Here is a 25121-nt window from a genome sequence, read left to right on the forward strand (position 1 = left end):
GAGAAAGACACGCAAATCAAGCTCAGTATTTAGCCCTTTAGGGCTCACAGTATCAAGTCGGTAAATCCATCTTTGTTCAGATCATAAAAGCTGTTGATCACCACCGCGCCAGTGTTCCGGTATGTGATCAATGGCACAAAAAGATAAATCTTCAAAACAATGAGCAAATGCAGCACAATGTGTCACCAAGGGTTCATCAACATGTAAATTCTTAATGTTAGACCGATGTTCGATCATACGTGTCTTCAGGACCCGCTTAGTCTTTCCGATGTATATCAAATCGCAAGGACAGCGAATAAGGTAAACAACCATTGTGGACAAACAAGAAGTCACATACTTCAAAAAAATTGTATAACCTGAAGGTAACACAAGTTTGTTAGATATTGTCATAGAAGCTATACAAACAGTACAATTATTTCATGGGTGATGAGATCCAGTTAAAAGATTATCAGTATCAAGGAAAGTGGAAAAGTCAGAACGCACTAATAGATTTTTCAAATTCGGGGCTCTGGAAAAAGTGATTCGTGGTGGGGAGGTAAAAATCTCTTGCAGCTGTAAAACATGCCAATTTTTGAGAATAGACTGGCGAATGGTATGAGCTTCAGCAGAAAATGGAAGTACACATGTATATATATTATACTCCATATCTCACAATCTGTTCGTAATCTCAGAATCACCCTTGACTCCAAATTAAACACTAAAATACACATTAAGTCAATGCCACAAACATCACCTTATAAGTATTCTGCCTGTTTAATGAAGGATAATATGTTCAATACTATCCACAATGCACAACCTAATACACAATGTCAACAGAACCTGGTTGCATGCAATCCTTTTTTCTATATTTCTTCACAAAATCTCAAATTACAAACGTAATTCCTGCTCAAAGTGCCCTCGTATAAATTAACCAGACTCTCAGTAACTCATGAGCCTGCCTTTTTTATTGCTGGCCTCATAATATGGAATGCTATACCACTGCACATAAGATCCATACTCAGTGCAAGAGACTTTAAAAAAGCCTTGAAATACCATCTATTTATTCAAGCATATAAAGATCATAACAGACCATAATTTTTTTCTCCTCCTAGTCCCTTACTCCAGCCTCCTTAAAACATCTAGGCCATTACAAGTCCATCCCTGATTGACAGTTTGCTTTCCGTTGTTTTGTTTTTACAAATCCTATTTATTTCTCCTATTGTGATTATTTTATTATGAATGTTTTACTTGTAACATGCCCCAAACTTTGGAGGGCATGGGCAAAATTCCTTTTAGTTAAATAAATAACTAAATGGATTCATTAATTTGACCCTTTTAAACTATTTTATCTTTTGAGGTTTATTTTTTGTTTTTTTAGTAAAAAGTCACCAATCTAAGGATGTAGGAAACTTGGAGCCTGTAAAAAAGTATTTTTTTTATTCAAAACATGTGTGGGATTGGCCAGCTGTATTGCTTCTGGTTCTTGACTCTTTTCAATGGGTGAGGGAAAGCTGACAGATATTGAATTCTCTTGAATGTTAAATGCATTTTTGGAGGGTAATTTTCAGAGTCCACATGGCAGTAAAGTCTACATGTCCATTGCCAGAATGGATTGTGCTGTGAGATCTCTAGAGTTTCTAGAATAGTCCAGTTGCAGTGTTTCAGAGAGTGCTGAGTCTTTGCAGAGAAGCCCATAACACGGAGCTGCTATGTGCAGGGGAGCAACTGCAAACCTATGGCAGGGGTCTCCATCCCCAAAAAGATTTCAGGAGGGGAAAGCAAGTCTAAATGCTCCATTCCTATTTTTCTTGAAAGACCTAAGATCAAGGACTGAGGAGAAGTGAGTTTCCCAGGAGTAGAAGATAGCTGACACTTGTATGATTGTTTTGAGGGAGTGTTAACTCCCAAAAGCTAGTCAAGAACGTTAGTAAGTTAGTCCAATAAAAAGCTATCACCTTATATTATTCTCAAGGAGGGAGAGAGTCCTATTTCTGAACTCAAACGAGTTCATTTTTGGATTTCAAGAAAGGGTTCTGGACTACACGTAGAAGTCCACTGTGATTTTTCCAAGTGAGAAGAGGTTTCTATGTTGACCTGTTCAGGCAGCTTCAATGGTGGGAACAAAGTATCACACACCAAGGGAGAAAAGGAGTCAGCATCAACCAGATGCAACAAAGATGAAGAGAGGAGGGGAGGCTGTTCTGCTGTAAAGCAATGCGGCCATTGGATTTCAGTTACCAGGAGTGTGCTAAGAGTCATAGAACCTGCCTATCAGGAGACTCTGTAATAAAAAAAAAAGCAAGGGCAGTGTGCTTGAATGACCTGTGACTGTGTAAGGGAGCCATCACCTAATAAATGGACTGTTTGCGAAAAGTTTATAGATGGAACGCTATCCAGTGCATGCTAACTGTTTTGGCCAAGCTCAAATTTACGAACCCCTGTCCTGCTTGGCAACAGATTATACCCACACCCCCATTCATAGTGAAGACATGAGAGAGAGGTTACACTTAACTATAATGTCTCTACTGATGGCGAAGAGGTTCATCAAAAAATAACAGCTTTAAACTCCGTTTTAAATTGGTGTCTGAATATTGAATTCAGAGCTTCAATATACTTTGTATTGTCAACACCTCAAATTTTATATTGATCCATCCTATCTGGATCCGCAATTCTTCTCTATCATCTTTGACCCAGCCCTCCTCCCAAACTCTGAGAACTTCTTATTGGCCTTGTAGATCAAGGTGGTTGGAGCTTGGAGGAGTTAGGCCCTCTGTTTTGTGACCCCTAAGGACATGGGAGAACAATAATAAATATGATCCAAATGCAATAAAAATGAGAGGCACCCCTGAGTCACCATGAATGGGAAGGTGGTCTCTGCTCCAAATGGGTGCTTTATAATTTATTCATTCATCATGTATGTCAGTAAGTATAAAATACTATATTTGGTTTATGATGTCGGGGGGGAGATAGTCAATCAGAAGATGTATTTGGTGCAGGTGGCTTTATGTCAAAATTATTATTATTTTGAGGGAGAAACTATTATCTACAAATCAAAAGTAAGGCCATGGGTGCTACTGCGACCCAGATCCGATGCTTCTACGGTTGCTAGGTGAGCAATGCTGGACGCACTAAACTGTGCTCCAACCCCTCCCCCCAGCCCACTCTGCGCCTGCCAGCCTCTCGCGGTTGCCCCCATGTTATACTTACAGCTCAGTAAGCCTTCGCCGTTCGACTTTAACGTGGGATGCAACACTGACACTCGTTTGCTGTCTAGGCACACCCCCCAATAACCACACAACACCCTTGAATGGCATTTAAATAGGCCGCAGTTTATTAATTTACACATAACCCGATCCCTTACAACATAACTGACCCTTAACTTCCCCTTCTTATCTTTCCCCCTTTTCTCCCCAATCTCCACCACCTTCAAACCCCAATGGTGGAGCATCCACTCCCCCTTCCCTCGCCTGCTCCACCACGGGCCAGCGAGAGCTGGCTCCACTGAGAACCTTTATCCCCGGGCTCTCGTCTTCCCGTGTAGCAGTCCCCCCCCCTCCCCCCCGGCTACGAGCCCAGTTTATGAGTTAAACATGTAACTCATAAACTGGGCTCGGGTTTTCCGCCACAAACAACCGACTTAAGATCGGTTCGTTCCCCCAACTGCGGCTATTGCCATTTCCTGATCTCCTGTTCCAACCCCTCTTGCAACTGATTGTTAAATAAGTCCATGCCGATCTCGGACAAATGTATACCATCCCCGCTGAAAAGCCCTGCCTCGCACTCCCAGGACCATCGATGTCTAATTCAGAAACCCCCTTCCCACCCCATCCATTTGCCGGTTCAATTTTTTAACCCCTGTGTTCCAAATAGTTTCCTCCTTATATTTTAATCTTACTATTATATCAGACCAACCAATTCTCATGTTTGGCCAAGTGCTCATAAACTGTGCCAAATCTTTTTTAATGCACGTGAGCAAAGATCAGCATGTCTTCTGGCCTATATCATTCCCCCCTAGATGAATAATTAGTATATCGGGTATCCCCCACATCTCAATTCTGTCCTTCACGAAAGACCGCAGCTCGTCCCACTGCATGCCTCTCTTGCTGTACCAGGCTAACTTCCATCCTAGTCTCTCCAACTCCAGATGTTCTCCATAAGGGCGTTTCAATGCGCGTCGTTGCGCTCTATGGATGAAGGAATGGCCCACGATCCAGGCACATCCCGTCCCATGACTCCTCCCCGTGCTCTCTTAAATAGAAAAAACATCGTCAAACATCATCCTTCCCACTCTCCCCCCTTCCCTTTTTGTCTTGCGAACCCCTTTCCACCATAACCTGTCTACAAATCCACTTCCCCACTGTACGTTCTCTCTCCTAATATATCCCTTGTACGCATCAGAACTCCACCTACCCAACTTCTTAATGGCTGCCACCGAGACTCCGGCTTCTGCCGCCGTGGTGGCTGCCCCAATCCGGAAGGAGTGTGAACTGTATAGTCCCGGCTCTTTTCCCATCTCCCGCACTACGTAACGCAAAACTTGCGAAAATTGATATTGTGTCAACCCAGCTCCATCCTCGTGTACCAAGAAAGGCCCGTATCCCTCCGGCCTCAAGCGCCGATAATTCTGAGCCGTAGCAACCAGGCGCACTCTTTCCTCCGGTACCGGCAACAACCGTATATAACTTCCCCTACCCCCTTGATCCGTTTTTGACTTAGGCAAGAATATTACAACTTCCCGTTCACCAATGTACACGCTTTGCGCCCTCAACCCGTGCTCCCTAGTGCCCCTCCTAGACTTCGCTATCAACTCCCCGATACTCAGTGCCCCAAAGAATGCCCATGAAAATGCCACTTGGAATAACACAACTTCGAAACTTGACCAACACACTCGCTCTAACACCATAGCAAATTGAACCAAATCCGGATATCTAATCGGCAACCTCTTATCCTTGCTGCCTCCTACACCCCTTTTCCAACCATTGAGCACTTTTTTGATCCGAAAACTTCTTAACGGTTCTCTGGCTCCCTTTAACTTCTGAAAAAAGGTAAAGCCGGCTAAGAACACCCGCACCGAACCTACTGTGTACCCATCCCTTTTTGCCCCAACACGAATTTGACTAGCATGTCTTCCAACACTATATTTGGTTTATGATGTCAGGGGGCGATAGTCAATCAGAAGATGTATTTGGTGCAGGTGGCTTTATGTCAAAATTATTATTATTTTGATGGAGACTATTATCTACAAATCAAAAGTAAGGCCATGATTGCTACTGCGACCCAGATCAGACGCTTCTACGGTTGCTAGGTGAGCAATGCTGGACGCACTAAACCTGAATTCATACAACATGCAGTGCATCTCCCCTAGCAACTGCAGAAACAACAGGCCTGGGTCGCGGTAGCTGCTACTGCAATCCAGGCTGAAGAACTTACACCTTTAAGGTACTGGGAGGGTGGGAGATTTAGGGTGGGGGTGTGGGGATAGGGGAGGGAGGGGGCCCAGGAAGACCAATCTTTGTTGATTTTAGACCAGCAGTGCTGGGGATTGGGTGGGGAAGGGGGACGGGACGGCAGAGGCCAGCACCAGATCATTTAATTAAATAAGTGCGAGAAGCATTTTTTTTTTTGTGGATTGGGTTGGTTTGGGACTGGGCGGCTAAGTGCAAGAAGCATTTTTTTTCTGTGGATTGGGTTGGTTTGGGACTGTGAAATTTCATCTCTCTTATCTGTCTGAAGGAGAGTGCTTTGTTGCGCTCCCTGCATCCGATCGCCGGCTGCTGGGGCTTGCTGGCGCCGGGCGCTCAAGGCAGCGGGGTCTGTAGGAGAACCATCCACTTCCTGGTACCTGTCATTTCAAATGTCATTTGAAATGACATTTGAAATGACAGGTACCAGCGCACCCAGGATACTGTATAGGCACTGTATAGCGCCTATACAGTAAAATGGATTGTGCTTCATGGACGCGCGTTGGACGTGGCTTGCATTTGCATGCCATTTAAATACAGTATCGAGCGGTAGGTGATCCGAACTGTGCCTGTGGCAAACGCGGGTGCGCCGGGCACTAACGCACCTCTTTCTACCGCACCTTACTGTATCGGCCCGAAACAAATCATTAAATGCATTTGAGGGGATTTTTTTTTTGGGGGGTGGAGGGATACAGGCTTTGTCTTGCATTTCAATTTTGGGTGTGAGGAGGAGGTAAGTTATAGGGCCAGTAGCCTGCAACATTTTTTTTTTTTTTTTTAATTTTGCAGCTCCACTTAACCGGCTACATTCTTTTGAATATAGCCAGTTAAGACTAAAGTTATATGGTGCCAAATAACTTTAAACTGAACCAGCGATATTCACAAGATATCTGGTTAGGTTTAACGTTATTTGATTAAGGTAGCCTGATAACTTTAATCAGGGATATTCAATGGGATGTTTATCCCACTGCATCTCCGGAACAAGTTATCCAGCTAACCGTAGCTGGAAAACGTGTCCACTCGCTGGCTTACTGAATATTATTAACCTGTAACGTTTATAGATTCTGCTGAAAGCCTCTCTGAGTGCATCACCATCACCGTCTTTATTTTATTTCCTTCCTCGGAATTTTGGAATAAATTGCAAAAGAGAGACACTGAGAGATTAGATATTTCCTCAGGTGTGACCGGTTGAAATGTGAGAATACTTATGAGTGTAATTTGAGGTCTGAAGTCCTTTATTTTACGATGGAATTCTGAAACCGGTTAATCTAAGAAGCTAAAACTCTGATACATTTCTCACTCTCTCTTCTCCTATCTTTTACAAATGTTCCAATGTGAAAGAAATTGTCAGGTGAAAGTAATTTATCCAGCTAAGTGGCGTGCAACTGCTCTGCGTATGCACTTTCACTTCTTACTTTAAAAATATGCATGGGGCGATTTTACAGTGTAATTTTATTTATATGCATTTACCCCCAAAAGTCAGCTTTAATGCATGGAAGTCAGGAAATTTTCCAACATGTGCATGGCACTTGGCAATGAAATTACCAGTTTTACCAATCAGTCCACTAGTTTGCCCATCCCTTCTCCTTGATCTTCACCCAGACCCCCCACCCAGTCACTATTTCACATTAAAGAGGTTTATCACTTAATGCCAGACAAAGAGCAGTAAGTATGCGAGTAAGCTGACAAATCTACATGTATAGTTTTCTTATAATATAGCTTTTTACACAGGTAAATACTGGTCTCAACTCAGAACACCTTGCACTGCCCCTTTTTTTTACAGACGGAAATTCTTCCATGAACCTTATGCGTGTATGTTTGAGGTTTATAAAATAGCTAGTAGCATGAATTGGTGTACGTGCCGTGCTATTTTATAAACTCTGTGCTATTTTATAACACTATGCGCTAATGCTGACTGCAGTGTAAAGCAGCAAAACAAAATGAAATGGAAGCAAAACAGTTTTCAGCTATCAAATTCAGCTATTCTAATTCCTTCCCTGCGGCATTTCAAATATTACCTCACTCTCTTTGCTGGTTTGTCTGCTGATACTAAGTCATAGACAAATAGATGGAAGGACACAATCTCCCCATAAGGCATTCTTTGCAATGCTTTGCACAAGAATGCCTAGAAAAGGAATTTTAAAAAAGCTATGGGATCTGTGTTCATTGCTTCTATATCTTCCTAATGTGTTAGGTGATGGAATCTCTCAGCATAAGCGGTATGGCAGACATGAGGATGACCTCTAGTGGTGGTCAAATGATTACACCACAGTCTTATGTGAGAGAACAAAATAAAGCCAGTGCTTCTCAACCCAATCCTCTGGGCACACCTAACCTGTCTGGTTTTCATGATATCCAAAATGAATATGCATAAGATAGATTTGTATGCACACTGTCTCCATTGTATGTAAATCTATCTCATGTACCTTTATTAGGGATATCCCGAAAACCCAACCTGTTGGTGGCCCTCAAAGGCTGGGCACGAATGCCACTGCTCTTGGTAAGGCTGGCTACCAGACATCTGATGTGATTCCAGTGTAATTAACAGAGCTGCTGCACGTTTCTGACCGTATGCAATATTTTAAGAGCTCATGCTGCACCCAAGAACAAAAAGGAAGACAGTACACCTCAGCACAAGATCAACAAGGGAGGAAAGATCCAAAGAGAATAGAATTATGTCTTCGGTGACCCAGACTCCATTTGGACTTAGGTATAGATGGTAATGCAAATGCAATTCTGTAAGTATAGAGGAAAGAGGATTTCTCCAAAGCTTTGGAATGATTGGAATGATTAAAAAGCTTGGCGCTCCTGTGATGTTGCCAAATACATATCTCTTTGGGCCCGATTCACTAGATTGTGCTAACAAGGTCATTATGCATAGTAAATTTAGCACAGGTGAAAAGTGAATGCATCTGCATGTGACCCAGGTTCAAATTAAATCGAAGGCAAATCCAGGAAGTTTGTACTTGGATCTTCTCTTTTCCGAGTGATTGAAATCAAGCGGGGCCAGTTGGTACTCCTGCTGTGCACCCCTGGTGGTGAGGGCTGGAGTTCTCCAGGGTTCTTGCCTTTCACTTGTTAATGTGGATCTTTTGTACACAAGGAGTTGCCTTTCTAATAAATTGAACTGAGAAATCTTTAAAGTGCTGAAGAACCCTTACTTTCTCCACAGTTCCTTTGACTTTATGACTTTTTCTTATGTAACGTTTTTTATGAGACCCTTGGCTGGGGTTTTTCAGGACCTATGTGTTATAGAATAAATAGATGTTATATTTAAAGCAAATCTGTCAGTCACCTTATTAAGCCTATGAGCGATCGCGGGGAGAGAGTGCCAACTGTCAAGGATTCCCCTGTCAGCCCAGAGAGCTCTGGGCCCAGACAAAAGCACCAGATGTTTACATAGCTTTGCTTATCTCTAGTTGCAAAGAGCAGCCATTTCATTATTAGGAATGTCACCCTGGCTAGGATTACTAAGGAGAATATACAAGATTTTAAATAAATAAGAGCCCAGTTTAGAGCTGGGCTTCCTGCAAAGGAGGTTCATGAAAGGGGCAGAGAGTTGTTATGCAAACATTGCTGCACAGGGGGGAGGTGTTCGTTTTTTGCCTCTTTCCTTTCTTTGAGGGATGTGATGGATAGGGCTATAAATAGTGCTTCAGCACAAGGCACAGGAGAGTGGATAAGGGAGGCTTGAGAGCAGAAGATGTAGAGGAGAGTTAGGGGATTCCTAAAATAGGATTCTTCCTAAGCACTAATGGAACAATTTGAGCTTTGAGTAATAGATTCCAGCTATAAGCAGCAACCCAAGTGTGAGATGGTGGTTGGCTGAAAATATTTTTGGCCCAAATCCCTGAAAGCCATCTACTAGAGGAATTTAAGCTCTAAGGAGATACTCTTGATCATTGCTGGTGTAACAAGCAAGCAAAAACATAGGGAAGAAAAAAATTATAATTACCTGGTTGTTGGCATATGGGGAGTGTTTCTCTTATACCCCTGGCTGGCTGATGAGTATGTTACTAGGGGTTGCTCTTGGGGAGTGTTGCAGCCCCTGTGCTCTTTTTTAAAATTGTTATTAAACAGCAGCACTGTGCTTCGTAAGGAAGGCAGTATGAGTTGCTGCTTGATGAGAGATCTGCCTCTGGCACAGCCAAGGGAGAGTCATCTTGACTTCCATGGCGAGGCCACGGGTGATGGTGAGCTGGGCCATGGTGGTGATGGAGAGATTGCTGCAGGGAAGTTGTAAAGTACAGTGGGAATATTGCAAATCCCCGGTGCTCCAGGAAGCCAGGCCACGATGTCAAAGTGAGGTGATCAAATTTGCTGATGACACAAAATTCTTCAAAGTTGTCAAATCACAAGAGGATTGTGAGTAATTGCAAGAGGACATTGCAAAACAGAGAGATTGGATATGCAAGTGGCAAATGAAATTTAATTAGACAAGTGCAAAGCGATGCACATAGGGAAGAGTAACCCAAATTATAGCTACAAAATGCATGGATCCGCATTAGGAGTCACCACTTAGGAAAAGGATCTAGGTGTCTCATCGTTGAAAATATGTTGACATCTTTTTCTCAGTGTGCAGCAGCAGACAAGAAAGCAAATAAAAAGCTAGGGATTATTAGGAAAAGAATTGAGAATAAAACAGAGAATATCATAATGCCTCTGGGTCACTCCATGGTGCAACCTAATCTTGAGTATTATGTTCAGTTCGATCACCACATTTCAAGAAAGATATAGCCGAATTAGAAAAGGTACAGATGATCCAAGATGGCTGAGCTAGCTCTGAACACCCCTAAGTCTGTCCTCTATTCCTGCTAACCTTTTTTTTTTCTTCTTGTGAATTATGCCTCATTTGGGAGGTAAACGAAGGACCAGAGAAAGGGGCGCCTCCGTTCCTTGTCTTCTAAGCCCTATCGTTGGACTTATGGACTTGCATGTCCAGCGAGGGTTCAATACGCTGGATCATTGAAGGGTTTCAGGGGGAGTTAGAACTCCTTCCCTGATTCGTTGACATCTCAGTCAACAGTAGAATGGCAAGTTCCTGCGAACCCTGCTAAGGTAATAGAACCAGACCTGGATTGGGACGGGATGATGAAGGAGGATGCCAATGGTGCTCTCTCTATTACTGAGGCTGCAGATCAAGCTGAAATCTCTCCAGGGCTATTTTACACTCTCAGTGATGCGGAAAGAACTTCTAAGAGTAGCTCAATAAAGCCTGGAGGATACCCGGCACATCTAGAGATTCTACCACTGATACAGTCTTATAAATTGGTAAGACCTGATGCTTTTACTCTGGAAATGATTTGGGAAGCTATTAAATTCCTCAATAATAATATTTCTTCACAAATCAGTCCTTTGGTGAATAGCTTAAATGTTGTAGATGTCCAGGTGAAAGCACTGGAACATGAAAGTAACTTATTAAAAACATCTGTGAGAATTTGAAGGTGGAGTCAGAGAGTTCCTCAGCACATCAGCAAGCACTGCTTAAAGAAAATACAATTCTTTCAAATCATTTGGAATTATTGGAGAATCAAATCTGGGGGGAAACTCTACATTTTATTAACTTCCAGAGAGATCCTTTTATGTCCCTTAAAGAGATATGGAAGAAATATTTGCTGGAAATTTTCTGAACAAACTTTACACTTGGTTTCAAGGGTGAACTACCTTCCACCTTGAAAGAAATCTCCATTGGAAGGAGGAAATATCCAGGTTTTGAATCTTTCAGCAGTTCTTGAGATGTCAGAGACTGAATTGGTTACTCCAGCAACCCTTATTGCCATATTTCTTTTGGAGTCAGACTGAGACTGGGTGTTGAAGCTTTTTTTCCACCATCGTTTGCAAAGTTTCTTAAATTTACAAGTTCAGGTATACCCAGACCTCACTAGGCAGACCCAAAATAAAAGTCAGCAGTTTTTTATATTGAGGCATAGAGTGTTAGCTTTATAGGCTTTCTTCATTCTTAAATTTCCATGCAAATTTATTATAAAACATCAGAATGTGTCTTATATTTTCTTCCAACCTTCTCAAGTTTCTACTTTTCTCACGATAGAGCTTCAGTGTTGCTGGTACCTTCTTTTTTATTATTAGTTGAGTTTTTACATTCAGGCTCCTTTTTAATGTTAACATTTGCCTATTAGAATTTATTTTCTTTTTGCCTAAGGTCGAGTTTAGGATATCCTGTATTGAGGACTAAAATTGAGACTTAGGTCTGTTTTAATTTCCTTAGACTTTGTAAATGTATATTTCTTTTTTTGCCTAAATGTCTCTGTGTTTACTGATTCAAGTGGATTACTGATGTTCAATAAAAATTCAATAAATAAAAAAATTAACATAAGAGCATAAGAAATTGCCAGGCTGGGTCAGACCAAGGGTCCATCAAGCCCAGCATCCTGTTTCCAACAGAGGCCAAACCAGGCTTCAAGAACCTGGCAATTACCCAAACATGAAGAAGATCCCATGCTACTGATGCAATTAATAGCAGTGGCTATTCCCTAAGTAAACTTGATTAATAGCAGTTAATGGACTTCTCTTCCAAGAATTTATCCAAACCTTTTTTGAACCCAGCTACACTAACTGCACTAACCACATCCTCTGGCTACAAATTCCAGAGCTTAATTGTGCCTTGAGTGAAAAATATTTTTTTCCGATTAGTCTTAAATGTGCTACTTTCTAACTTCATGGAATGCCCCCAGTCCTTCTATTATTTGAAAGTGTAAACAACCGATTCACATCTACTTGTTCAAGACCTCTCATGATCTTAAAGACCTCTATCATATTCCCCCTTAGCCGTCTCTTCTCCAAGCTGAACAGTCCTAACCGCTTCAGTCTTTCCTCATAGAGAAGCTGTTCCATCCCCTTTATCATTTTGGTTGCCCTCTGTACCTTCTCCATCACAACTATATCTTTTTTGAGATGCGGCGACCAGAATTGTACACAGAATTCAAGGTGCGGTCTCATCATGGAGTGATAATAAATCAATAAACAAAAAGGTACAGAAAAGGTCTACCAAGATGATAAAGGAGATGGAACAATTCCCCTATGAAGAAAGGCTAAAGAGGTTAGGACTCTTCAGCTGGAGAAGAGACAGCTGAGGGGAGATATGATAGAGGTCTATAAAATAATGGAATGGAACGAGTAAACATTAATCAGTTGTTTACTCTTTTGAAAAGTACAAAGATCAGGGGACACATAATGAAGTTACTGGGTAATATGTTTAAAACTAATAACAGAAAATATTTTTTTACTCAATGCATAATTAAGCTCTGGAATTCATTGCCAGAGGATGTTGTAAAAGCTATAGCTGCATTAAAAAAGGTTTGAACAAGTTCCTGGAAGAAAGGACCATTAACCATTATTAAAGTAGAGTAGTAGAAATCCACAGCTTATTCTTGGGATAAGCAACTTGGAATCTATCTACCCCTTGGGATCCTGCCAGGTATTTGTGATCTGACTTGGCTACTGTTGAAACAGGATACTGAATTTGATGGACCCTTGGTCTGACCCAGTATGGCAAGCCTTATGTTCTTATATTGTTAAGTAACAATAATATCACTTCTGGTTTTTGTGGCTGAAGTGTGAACAACCAGACAATTAAAGCTCAGCATCCTGTTTCCAACAGTGGACAATCCAGGATATAAGTACCTGGAAAGTATACAAACATGCACTCCCCCTAGTTGACCCAGACCCCTCACCCAGTTGATTTAGGCCTAAACAGAGATTTCTAAAGACTTACACCTCAACAGGAGCAGAAATTAACATATGTGGCTAACAGCCTGCTGTGTACTGCGGCAGCCAGTTTTAAAATATAACTTTATGCGCATAACTGTTGGCCCCACCCAAAAAGCTCGTGCCTCACTCATGCCCTGTCCTTCCACACCCTTTTTATTTGCTTGCATATATATACGTGTATATACACAGAGGGCCGGATTTTAAAAGGGTTACGCGCATAAGGTACGTGCGTAACCCTTTTAAAACCCCCCTGCGCGCGCCGAGCCTATATTGCATAGGCTTCCGGTGTGCGCAAAGCCCCGGGGCGCGAGTAAGTCCTGGGGCTTTCTTGGGGTGGGCGTGTCGGGGGGGCATGATGCGGTCGGCACGTCATCGGGGGGGTGGTGCCGCGGACATGGTTTCGGCCCGGTGGCGTTCTGGGGATGTGGCTGCGGCCTCCGGACCAGCCCCTGGACCGGAACATGGAGCGCGGCAGCCAGCCCGGCACACGCAAAGTTACGCCTGATTCGAGCAGGCATAACTTTCGTGATAGAGGTGGGGGGGGTTAGATAGGGCCAGGGGTTGGGTTAGATAGGGGAAGGGAGGGGAAGGTGGGGGGAGGGCGAAGGAAAGTTCCCTACGATTTCAGAGCGGCCTCGGAGGGAACGGAGGCAGGCTGCGCGGCTCGGTGCGCGCAGGCTGCTGATTTTGGGCAGCCTTGCGCGTGCCGACCCCGGATTTTAATGGATACGCGCGGTTACGAGCGTATCTATTGAAATCCTGTGTACTCTTGTTCGCGCCTGGTGCGCGAACAAAAGTACGCGTGTGCGCAGATTTATAAAATCTGCCCCAGAATTACCAGCTTTTAGAATATTTTATTTATTTATTTAACATTTTTCTATACCGACCTTCATGGATAAATACCATATCAGGACGGTTTACATCGAACAGGGGTAAAAAATAACTAGGTAAAGGAAGAAACAAAGTTACATTAAACGAGGACCGTGAACTTGGAAGCTTAGGTAGAATATGCGTCGCCCATGAGTGTGTGATGAGTGTTGCGGGAGTGAGCCCTTAGTGCTGTGGCATAATTGACACTGCCTTATAGGCAAAACGATGAGGCCTACACTGACAGCTGGTGAATGCACCCTGAAGTGGGTCAGACTGGAGCTTCACCTATACCAGCTGCCTTCCCTGCAGGTTGAGTTCTTGGGTTCTGGTGGCCGGCAGGACTTTGGTGTGTCCCTAGTGAGAACAAAAGTCCAAGAGCAGGTCGGGGTCAGGCAGTATTCAAACCTCATGAGGCTAGCACTTTATGCTCATCTCGAGATGCAGAAAATCAGCATAGAGGAATTGCTAGCCCTGTGAATTTTGAATACCATGAGACTTGCACAACAGGAGTAGCCAGAGAACAAGCTCCCTATTCTTCTGTTCCAGGGATGGCAGTATGCAGAGCACTCTTTTTTCCGGCTGTCACATAGGCCCTTCCACTGCTGGTGGGATTGGGTCTAGCTGTGGCCACAATGGCAGCTCTCTCCTGGCTATCACCCAGGGTGGACGGCCCCCCTCACTTACCCCTTAGAATGCCACTGTTGCTACAAGAAGAATGCACACACTGTGGTAACATTTTAGTGAATATTTTTTCCATTTTTTGATTTGTGGCATTGACCATTTTTATGAGGTATTTTTCATTTTGTGTCAAAAATAATTATCGTAGGCAATGCCGGTAGCTCAGCTTATAATATATTTTTGGGTTGGGGCTTTTGGCTAAAAAGAGCCACCCTTCCTCCCTCCACAGCAATAACCAGGCAACGCAGAAAGATGGGATTTTTTGTAAACTATAGTGCTAGGGCTTACAATTTGGTAATTTTGTTTATGCTTCTATGACTGGTATTTCTTTTTCTATATTTCATATTTTGATCATTATTCGATGAGATGGTTGTCATGAAGCCTGTTAACAAGGATTGCTACATGAAGATTGCCCACACAATGATAGCCTTTTAGTGAATATTAGACAGGGCGATTCTCTAGAGGGGTTGTTTTTCCATTTTTTGCTATGTTTGTTGAATGGGTTTTATGAGGTATTTGTAACTTTGTTAAAATAATTAATTAAATAAAAAACCATCAACTAGGGCCCTACCAACAGGTCTTGAACTGAGGGCCATGGGAACAGAAGATTGGAGTCCTCCACAGAGAGCAATGCTGGCTGTGGGGAATTTGGGAAGCAATTGATTTTAATCTGAATATCTGTTCCTGACCAGACACCTCAAGCAACCCCCAAGCACTTTTTGTCAATTGGTTCACAGCCACGAGATCATGATGCTTGAGCCCTGGCAGGGGAGGAAGGAGAATGCACAACAGACACTACAAAGCTGCCCTACATAGTAACATAGTAATGACGGCAGAAAAAGACCAAAATGGTCCATCTAGTCTGCTCAGCAAGCTTCCCAAGGCAGTCATTACCACTCCGTGCAAGTTACCCCCATGTTTCTCTTAAGGGTAGTAACTGCCGCTCCATGCCATTTAAGCTTTTTTATTTATTCCCATCCTCTAGCCTTTTAGAGATCCACAGTGTTTATCCCATGCCCCTCCTCCTCCTCCTTTTTCACTGTCACCAGAGCCAGTGAGCGAGGGAATACATGTGGGGCAGGGAGGCTGAGAACTTGGGATCTTGGTGGTCGAGGAGATAGGGAGCGCACAGAACGGGGATCATGGGAGGGACAGTGATTGAACCCTGGGGTGGGGGCAGTGAGTGAACTGGGGAAAGTGCAGGTTTCATGGGGGGAGGGGGGTAAACTGGGGTGACTGAGAGATTTGTTGGGCAGCGTGCAGAGGGGTAAGTGAAGGGTTTCTGGGAGGGAGGGAATGACCTGGAGTGAGTGAGGGGTTTGACCGGAGTACCAGGTGAATGAGGGGTTTGTGAGGGTGAAGAATGAATGAACTGAATGCGAATCGTGAAGGGAAAGATGACATGAGGTATAGGCCAAACCTAACTATACATTATATAGTTAGAAAAACCTAAATAAAAAAGTACAAAATTCAAATTTTTGTTACTGTGATTAGGAAATGCAAGAAGTTAACTTGCAGAATATGTAAGCAAACAGTAATTTGCCTTTAGAAGCTACAAAAAAGGAATGGACTAGTGAGAATAAAGCTCCAATTAGAGCAAAAATGGTGAATATATTTGATCCTCGGACATTTAACTAAGTACTTAAAAGGTTCAGACTAGAAAAAATGGCAGTGATATTTGTTGAAGGTAGAGCTAAGCTCTAAAATGCGAGGAAATAGGAAAAAGTGAAAACCACATGTGTTGTCATATGGATGTTACATTTGTACATTGGAAGAACTACAGAAAATTTTGAATTCACTTCCTACAAAGTAAATATCAGTAATCTTTTAGTGCATAAAATATTGACATTCCATTGACCTTCATTATCTCCTATGACAGAAACCTGTGTATGAAGACAGTCAACTAATCTAATAGCTGCAAAGTTTAAAGCTGTAGCATACATGATTAAAGTCATCTTTAAAAAATTAAGGAAATATAAAAAAGCCACAGTTACTACATTACAATCATAAAATTCCCACCTGACTGGAGGCACTCTTGAGCAGTGACCAAGATAGCTGCTTGATCCAGTTGCTCCTCAAGATCCTACTTGAATCAGCTTCTCTGCCCCAGTTTTGAGTGTATCTCAAAACCTTTGCTCTATTTCGTGTCTGGACATGTCCGGGACCAAATCGGATAAGATTGATGCTGCTTTCACAGTGTCAGCCAGCACGAAATGCTCCAAGCAGGATCCATTGTCACCAGATAAATCAGCCTTCGCTAAAAATATGGCGTTGGTGGACTTAATGGATTTTCTAAGGTTGCAGACCTTAGAAAATCCGGCAATAACGGGGGGGAGCAAAGTGGGGGCGCGCCTGCAAAAACCGGCAGCCATCGCACCACTGAGGTGCACTGGCTGCCGGCTTTCACACTGAATAACTACACCATAAAAGGTGTAGTTATTTGGCGAGAAACTGGCGGCAATAAAGGTCCTTACCTTTCACCGCCAGTGATGTCTGCGCAGCGTCGGCCCCGGTGCCGCCCCGATTCCTCCTCTTCCGGGGCCGACTCCTCTCCCATTTAGTGATCACACGCGAAATGCTTGATAGAGGATTTGAGGCAGTTGCACGGTAAAAAAGGACACTTTCAATAGTAGTAGTTTAATAGGCTTGATAAACTGCCTTTCTCATAGTATTCAAGGTGGTTTACTGAATCCTATATGGTATTAGGCCTACGGTAAAATGGACTGGGCCACAAAAAGCCAGGAATAAACTGAACTACAATTCTAATATAATAAGCCTTCCATATCACAACTGCCAGCATTCAAACAGTAACAACTTTACCTCTGAAAAAGCAATATTGCAGATATTACACCAGGCCCTAAACACCAATACACCTCCTATTAGGAAAACAGATTAAAATCAGGTTGTTGTAAATCCCAACACTGAAACTACATGCTAGCAGAATACCTAAAGCCTCAGTCATGCATGCAGAACACAGATTCTCACTATGGTGGGTATTCTATATTTGGTGAGAATCTGTATAATTTACATGTTGTAAATTATATTTTGACTTCAGAAGATTGCACTTGGAATGTCTCTTTTCCATATACAATCTCCCCTTTATATTGGAGAAGCAGTTAATAAATTTTAAATGGAAAATAATGCATAATGTTTAATTGTGTGGGAGGTGGAGGGAAGGGGGAATGAAGTGGGTATTCAAAGACAACCTATTATAAAAGATGATGAGGTAGACGGCAATGCAGATGGCATCTCCTTATCTTTGTCAGCCATAACTGTAAATTAAATATAAAAATATAAATCAATATCATCAAAAGAAAGTGATTTCAGACAGGTGAGAGAGAGACTGGTTGGGGTGTTCATTTTTGAGACAAAAACAGCTTTGTGTGTGTGTGGGAGGGGGATGGGTAGCTGATGTGAGGGTGAGTGATTGGCATGACTGTATGGCATGACATATGAGAGAGAGACTGGTTGGGGTGGTGACTTTTGAGAGAGAATCAGCTTGGTATATTTGTGCAGTGACAGACTTTGATGACTATATGGGGTGAGAGGTGACAGAGAAATTGGTTAGGGTGGTGACAGCAGGTGACAGAGAAACAACCTAGTGTGTGTTTGTGTGTGTGGGGTGATATGAGAGAAAGAGACTGGTTGAAGTGGTGACTGGTGGGAGACAAGACCCCTGATATGTGTGTGTGTGTGTGTGGGGGGGGGGGGGGAGATACCTGGAGAAGGAGAGACTGGTTGGGGTGGTGACTGGTAAGAGTGAAACAACCTGGTGTTTGGTGTGGAATGGTGAGATGACTGGTTAAAGAGAGAAAAACTGGTTGGGGTGGTGATTGGTGAGAGAAAAACAGCATACTGGGGGTGAGTGACTGGTATGAACGTACTGGTTGACAGGTGAGAGAGAGACTGGTGTGCAAGGATGACTGGTGAGATGGGTGAGATACTGGTGTGACTTTATAGGGTGACAGATGAGAGATTGACTGGTGTAGGGAGGTGACAGATGAAAGAGTGACTATATAAGGTGCAGGACAGCTAAGAGAATGGGATGATTATGTAGGAGTAAGTGCTGTTAAGATAGTGAGTGAATGATGTGTCTGTATGCGGTATGGAGAATAGGTGATAAAGACTGATAGGGATGTAACTGGTGAGAGATAGACTAGCATGGAGGGGGTCTGGTGACTGAGAGAGAGACAGGGGAACTGGTTGGGGGTGGTAACAGGTGAGAAATAAGCATGTGTGTATGTGGGGGGTGATAGTGAGAAGACAACGGGTGGGGTGCTGATGACATCCAGTTCTTTATCCCCTACAATACATTCTGGTCAAACACTATCCATTGTCACTCTTTGTATTAAAACATTCAATACCTGGCTATCTCATAATCGTTTAAAACTTAATACCTGAAAAAGTGAAATGTTCCACTATGCCAAATTCCTCATATCGCCCTCCGAGTAATCTAACTATCGACAGCCATTCCATCCTCATAACTTGTAAGACCTGTAATCTTGGCGTCATTTTGGATGCAGAATTAACTATGACTCATAACATATTCTCAGGTGTCAAATCCTCATTTTACAAGCTTCAACTACTGAAATGATTAAAGCCTCCCTTATATCTAAATTATTTTCATCTAGTTTTACAGGCTTTAATTTTCACAAGCCTAAACTATTGTAACACACTGAATCTGGGGCTTCTAGCTAATGCCACACGTCCACAGCAGCATGCATGTGAATTCATTTGAGTCACCAAGAACACATAAGAGCTACCCTTTGTTCATTACACTAGTTTCCTGTTTCTTTCCATGTACAGTACAAAGTCCTTACTATAATTCATAACTTACTAATTAATAAATCTTCAATCTGGTTATGCTCTAGTTTTTGCATTTATCAACCTGGTAGACAACATCTTCGCTCAATGAACAAAGATCTCCTCAATGTCCCCACAATTAACAGCTCGATACAGTAACATTCATTTGAAGATTTCTCGTCTGTAACGAGCTCGCTGCGCACAATTCGGACGCGTAAGGCAAACCAGCGATACAGTCTCCAGTTTCGCGCGTCCGTAGCGCTTCTTAAAACAGACGCGTAACCCTTCCCCACCCGGCATGTAAATGAACGAATTAGCTGTATAATGAAGGAATTAGCTATTCCCCTCCGATACCATAACGCGCGCTCAGATTATCTCATTAGTAACGCACTGTTTTGCCGCGGCCGTAACATGTTAGTTTACCGCCTCCCCCTAGTAGGAGTTAGGACTGTGAGTCTAGTAACAAATCCATCGACACCGCTTAAGACACTCAAAAACAATAAAACACAATAAAAAAAAAAAGCGATACAGAGATGATCGAGAAAATGTAATGATGTGGGACACATAAAACCTGTCAGAAAAAAAAATAAAAATTTTTAAATACCTGTCGGAGGGCCGCGTGGGTCCAGGCGTGTTAAATCTAGGCCGCAGGCGGGTGGGCGCCTGTTCCAGGCGGCAGTGGCAGCGGCGGCGGGGGGACACGCGTTAGTTCGAGACGGTCGGTGGGCGGCGGGTGGTCGCGTGTTAAATCTAGGCCGGGTCACACAGGCGCGCATTCATTCATCCAGGCGGAGGAGCCGGCGGCGAAAGCAGCCGGCTCCGCCTGAATGAATGCGCGCCTGTGCGACCCCTGCGATTCGGCGCTCAAGGCAGTCACAGCATTCATTCACTGCCGGTGGGGGCTGCCGGGGCAGCCCCCACCGGCAGTGAATGAATGCGCGCCTGTGCGACCCCTGCGATTCGGCGCACAAGGCAGTCACATGCCGTGACGTCACGGCATGTGACTGCCTTGAGCGCCGAATCGCATGAGGGAGAGGTGAGAGACAGGGATGTGAGTAAGTGGAAGGGGGAGAGGGAGAATGAGGGAGAGGTGAGAGACAGGGATGTGAGTAAGTGGAAGGGGGAGAGGGAGAATGAGGGAGAGGTGAGAGACAGGGATGTGAGTAAGTGGAAGGGTAAGAAGTTGTGGAGCAGAGAAAAAGGGAGTGGAGGAGGGCTGAGGGGGAGGGGATGGGATGGGATTGAGAGAGGGTGGGGAGTGACTGAGGGAAGGGGAGAGAGGTGGGAGTGACTGAGGGAAGGGGAGGGAGGTGAGAGTGAGGGGAAGAAGGCAGTGGGAGACAGAGGGTGAGTAAGACTGAGTGGAGCAAAGGGGAGGAGTGAACGAGGGGAAGGGGGAGAGAGGGAGAAAAAGTGTAGAAGGGTGCTGTGTTAGAAAATGGACTGAAAACAAAATGTAATGTAGCCCGTTTTAACGGGCTTAACGGCTTGTCTCATACATAATTAATCCCACTTTGGATCCTTTATACGTCTAGGGTTAATAAAAACTCACTAGAAGTGTTCAGGGCTGATCAGCTTTAAGCTTAGGTTTGATGTTCACCTACAGCCTGATTTTTTTTTTCTCTTTGCTTCTCTTAATTAAGTCTTATCAACAAAATTCACAGATTTCACTTTCAAACCACTGGCTGATAAAGTTGAAAATTAATTCCCATGATTTACAATTAACTAGCTAGCTTTCTTATTTCTTACCTGAATTTCTGGAAATTTTAGCAACCAAATCTCACATTCTCTCATCCACTCTCACAATAAAATACACCTTTTCAGGCTGATTCAGTACCGTGCGCTGGCTGCAGCGCATGGCTCAACACGCGATTGGATACGCGTTTTGGACACTCGTCCATAACCCCCAATGCAAACGGGGGTTAGCGGGTCCAAAACACAGGTCAAATCATGCACGAGGCAGAAATAGCGCTCATCACATGTAAATTCATGTTGATGAGCACTCTTAGCTATTTCCCTCCAGTCTCTTTCTCTCATCTTTCCTCCTCCACAGAAGCCACACACACATTGAGTACACACCAGTCTCTCTCTCTCTCACCATTGTCTCTCGCCCCCCCCTCCCCGAACCAGACCTCCTCCACACCAGTCTCTGTCACCAGTCCCCCTCCATGCAAATAACTCTTTCTCATCAGTCACATCCTTATCAGTCTCTCTTTCTCACCTATCACCCCAAATGCCATACAGGCACATCAGTCGCTCATTATCTCATCAGCAGTCACCCTCACATACTAGTCCCTCCCTCTCTCAGCTGTCTTGTCCCTCCATATAGTCATACCAGTCATGCTCTCACCTGTCACCTCCCCACACCAGTCAATCTCTATTATCTGTCACCCTATACAGTCACACCAGTCTCTCACCCTCTTACCAGTCACCCCTGCATACCAGTCCCTCTCTCACCTGTCACCCCATACATTCACATCAGTCTCCCCCCAACATACTGTTTCTCTCTCACCACCCCCTACCTCCCTCCCATACACTCACCCACTCCTCCCTCCTTCTCACTCAGTCCCTCCCCCTCCCTCCCCCTCACTCAGTCCCTCCCTCCCCTCCCTCCCTCTCACTCAGTCCCTCCCTCCCAGTCCCTCCCCCTCACTCAATCCCTCCCTCCCTCTCACTCAGTCCCTCCCTCCCACTCAGTCCCTCCCTCTCACTCAGTCACTCCCTCCCACTCCCTCCCTCCGTCCCTCCCACTCCCTCCCTCCCTGCCGCCCGCCGCCGCCGCCGCCCGCTGCCACCCGCCACCGCCATGTTTTTTTTTTTCCTGACGCTGCCTAAGACCGACGTGCTCGCCTGCACATGCGCAGTAGAGCTGCTCTCTACTGCGCATTTGCGGCACGTCGGTCAACCTTCATTTATTAGGTTGATTGCTCATAAATCCATTTCAAATTTACCCTGAATAGACTTTGAGATCCCTGAGACATACAGAAACTTCAGAGTTGATAATATTGAAAACATTAATAGAGAAAAAAAAAAGGACATGTTAAATATAACCCAGTGCTTGAATTAATCAGAGTTTTTTATTTCAAGGGATTATTGAATCTATTCAGGATTCCAAGAGCAAGACTAAGAAGATAAAGCATAAGCTTCCTTAAAAGAGAGTATAGAAACTACTTTGGAAATGAGTATTATAAAATAGTCCCAAAGCCTGGGTGTGAGAAAGAAAAAATAACAAAATTACTCACATAAAGCTGATAAAAAAAAAATAGACATTTTTACAATTTTAAAGTCTCATAGAGGGAAATTGAGTCAAATATTTGAAGGTTTATAAAATCCTCCTCATGAGAATGGATAAATCCTAAGCCAAAGAAAATACAATACAGTAATAATTAATAAGAACCATTGTGTGCAACAAGAAAGAGAGAAGCCTCTCTGTGTATTTAGTAACAGAGATTATTAATTATTCTTTGGTTTTGAAATATTAGCTAGAAGAAAGTTTCAACAAGCTGAACAGACCACACTAAAGGGGATTTACTTGTATTCTTTGGAAGATTTCTGCAATAGAGTTGCCACAACCAATTCTCTTAGCTTCGGTGGGGAGAGGAATACCAAACCCAAGGCACACCCTCTAGCCATGATTGCTAGCTGCTGAACAAGAAGGATGAGTGCTTAACATCATTAAGCAAAGGTTTAGCTAGACAGCGAACACCTACAGAGAGTAAAGGAGAAAAAAATAAAGATAAAAAAAGACAGTGCATGCATATAGAAAGGGGGAAAAAAGTGAGCGAGAAAGAAAGAAACAATTAGAGTAAAGGAATATAGTCACACCAAAAGAGTAAAAGGACATTAAGAAACACAGAAGTTCAAACAAAAGAAAGGTCATATCATCCAATATCTTTAGAAAGAACCTGTGACACCTGAAAGAAAGAATTGCACAAAAGCTAGCATTGCTAACATTTCTTTTTGAAAAAAATAATTAAAATTGCAAGATGCCATTCTTAAGAATTTGCCATGCTGGGTCAGACCAAGGGTCCATCAAGCCCACATCCTGTCTCCAACAGAGGCCAAAACCAGGCCACAAGAGCCTGGCAAATACCCAAACACCAAGAAGATCCCATGCTACTGATGCAATTAATAGCAGTGGCTATTCCCTAAGGGGCAGATTTTCAAAGCCTATGCATGTAAATCCAGGTGGATTTATACACATGGGGGGGGGGTTACGTGCGCCGGGCCTATTTTCAAAAGGCACAGCAGTGTGCATAAAGCCCCGGGACTCTCATATGTTCTGGGGCTCGAAAAAGGGGCGGGGAAGGGCGGGGGCGGGACTGGGATCGCGGGTTGGCCGTCGGCCGGAGTGCGCAACCTACGCCTGCCCGGAGGCGTAACTTAAAAAAAATAAAGGTAGGGGGGGATTTAGGTAGGGCTTGGGGGCGGGTTAGATAGAGGAAGTGAGGGGAAGGTGGGGGTGGGTGGAAGGTAAGCTCCCTCCGAGGCCGCTCCGATTTCGGAGCGGCCTCGGAGGGAACTTGGAAAGCCATCGGGGCTCCCTTAAGGCTCGGCGTGCGCAAGGTGCACTAGTGTGCATCCCCTTGCGCGCGCCGACCCCGGATTTTATAACATGCGCGCAGCTGCATGTTATAAAATCGGGTGTAGATTTGTGGGCGCCAGGTTGCGTGCACAAATCTTCGTCCGCGCGTAGCTATTAAAATCCGGCCCTAAGTAAAATTGATTAATAGAAGTTAATGGACTTGTCCTCCAAGAACTTATCCAAACCTTTTTTGAACCCAGATGCACTAACTGCACTAACCACATCCTCTGGCAACAAATTCCAGAGCTTTATTGTGCATTGAGTGAAAAAGAATTTTCTCTGATTAGTCTTAAATGTGCTACTTGCTAACTTCATGGAATGCCCCCTAGTCCTTCTATTATCCGAAAGTGTAAATAACCGATTCACATGTACTTGTTCAAGACCTCTCATGATCTTAAAGACCTCTATCATATCCCCCCTCAGCCATCTCTTCTCCAAGCTGAACAGGCCTTTCTTATCTGACAATTCTTGTCTGGTTGTCTAAAGAGTACCAGTACTAAGTAATTTTTTTTAAAAGCAGCAAAAGAGAGGTCTTAATGAAAACTTATCTGAATATTTGCTGAGTTAAACCTGTTTGTTTAATTAAAATTGTTGTGAATAAAGTTTGTTTTTAATGAAAAGGAAAATCTGACTTGGTTCCCACCACTTGGACTTCCCTTTCCGTCTTTATTCCTGCTCTCCCTCCCTATCCCCAGGAAACCAGTCTGGGTATGCTTGAGCCCGAATTATTTACCCCTTACGGGAGAGGGCTTTTCTGTGAATGACTCTTTCAAGCAACATTATAAGCCCCTATATTTCTTTCCTCACCATTGGCCTTCGGTCACCACAGTGGGAGGGGCTTCCCCTTGAGGTGGGCTTTATACTGGGGAAGCCCACAGTGGAGAGAGAAAGAGGCAATTTTGACGTTTGACGTTTTACCTGAAGGCTGCTGTTACCATCTGACATAAAGTCTCCGTTTGGATACTGAACTGTTGGGAGCAGTAAGTGACTGTTGTTTGATTTTCTGATTCCTACCT

Source organism: Rhinatrema bivittatum, chromosome 2, assembly GCF_901001135.1.
Source record: "Rhinatrema bivittatum chromosome 2, aRhiBiv1.1, whole genome shotgun sequence".
Taxonomy (NCBI): Eukaryota; Metazoa; Chordata; class Amphibia; order Gymnophiona; family Rhinatrematidae; genus Rhinatrema; species Rhinatrema bivittatum.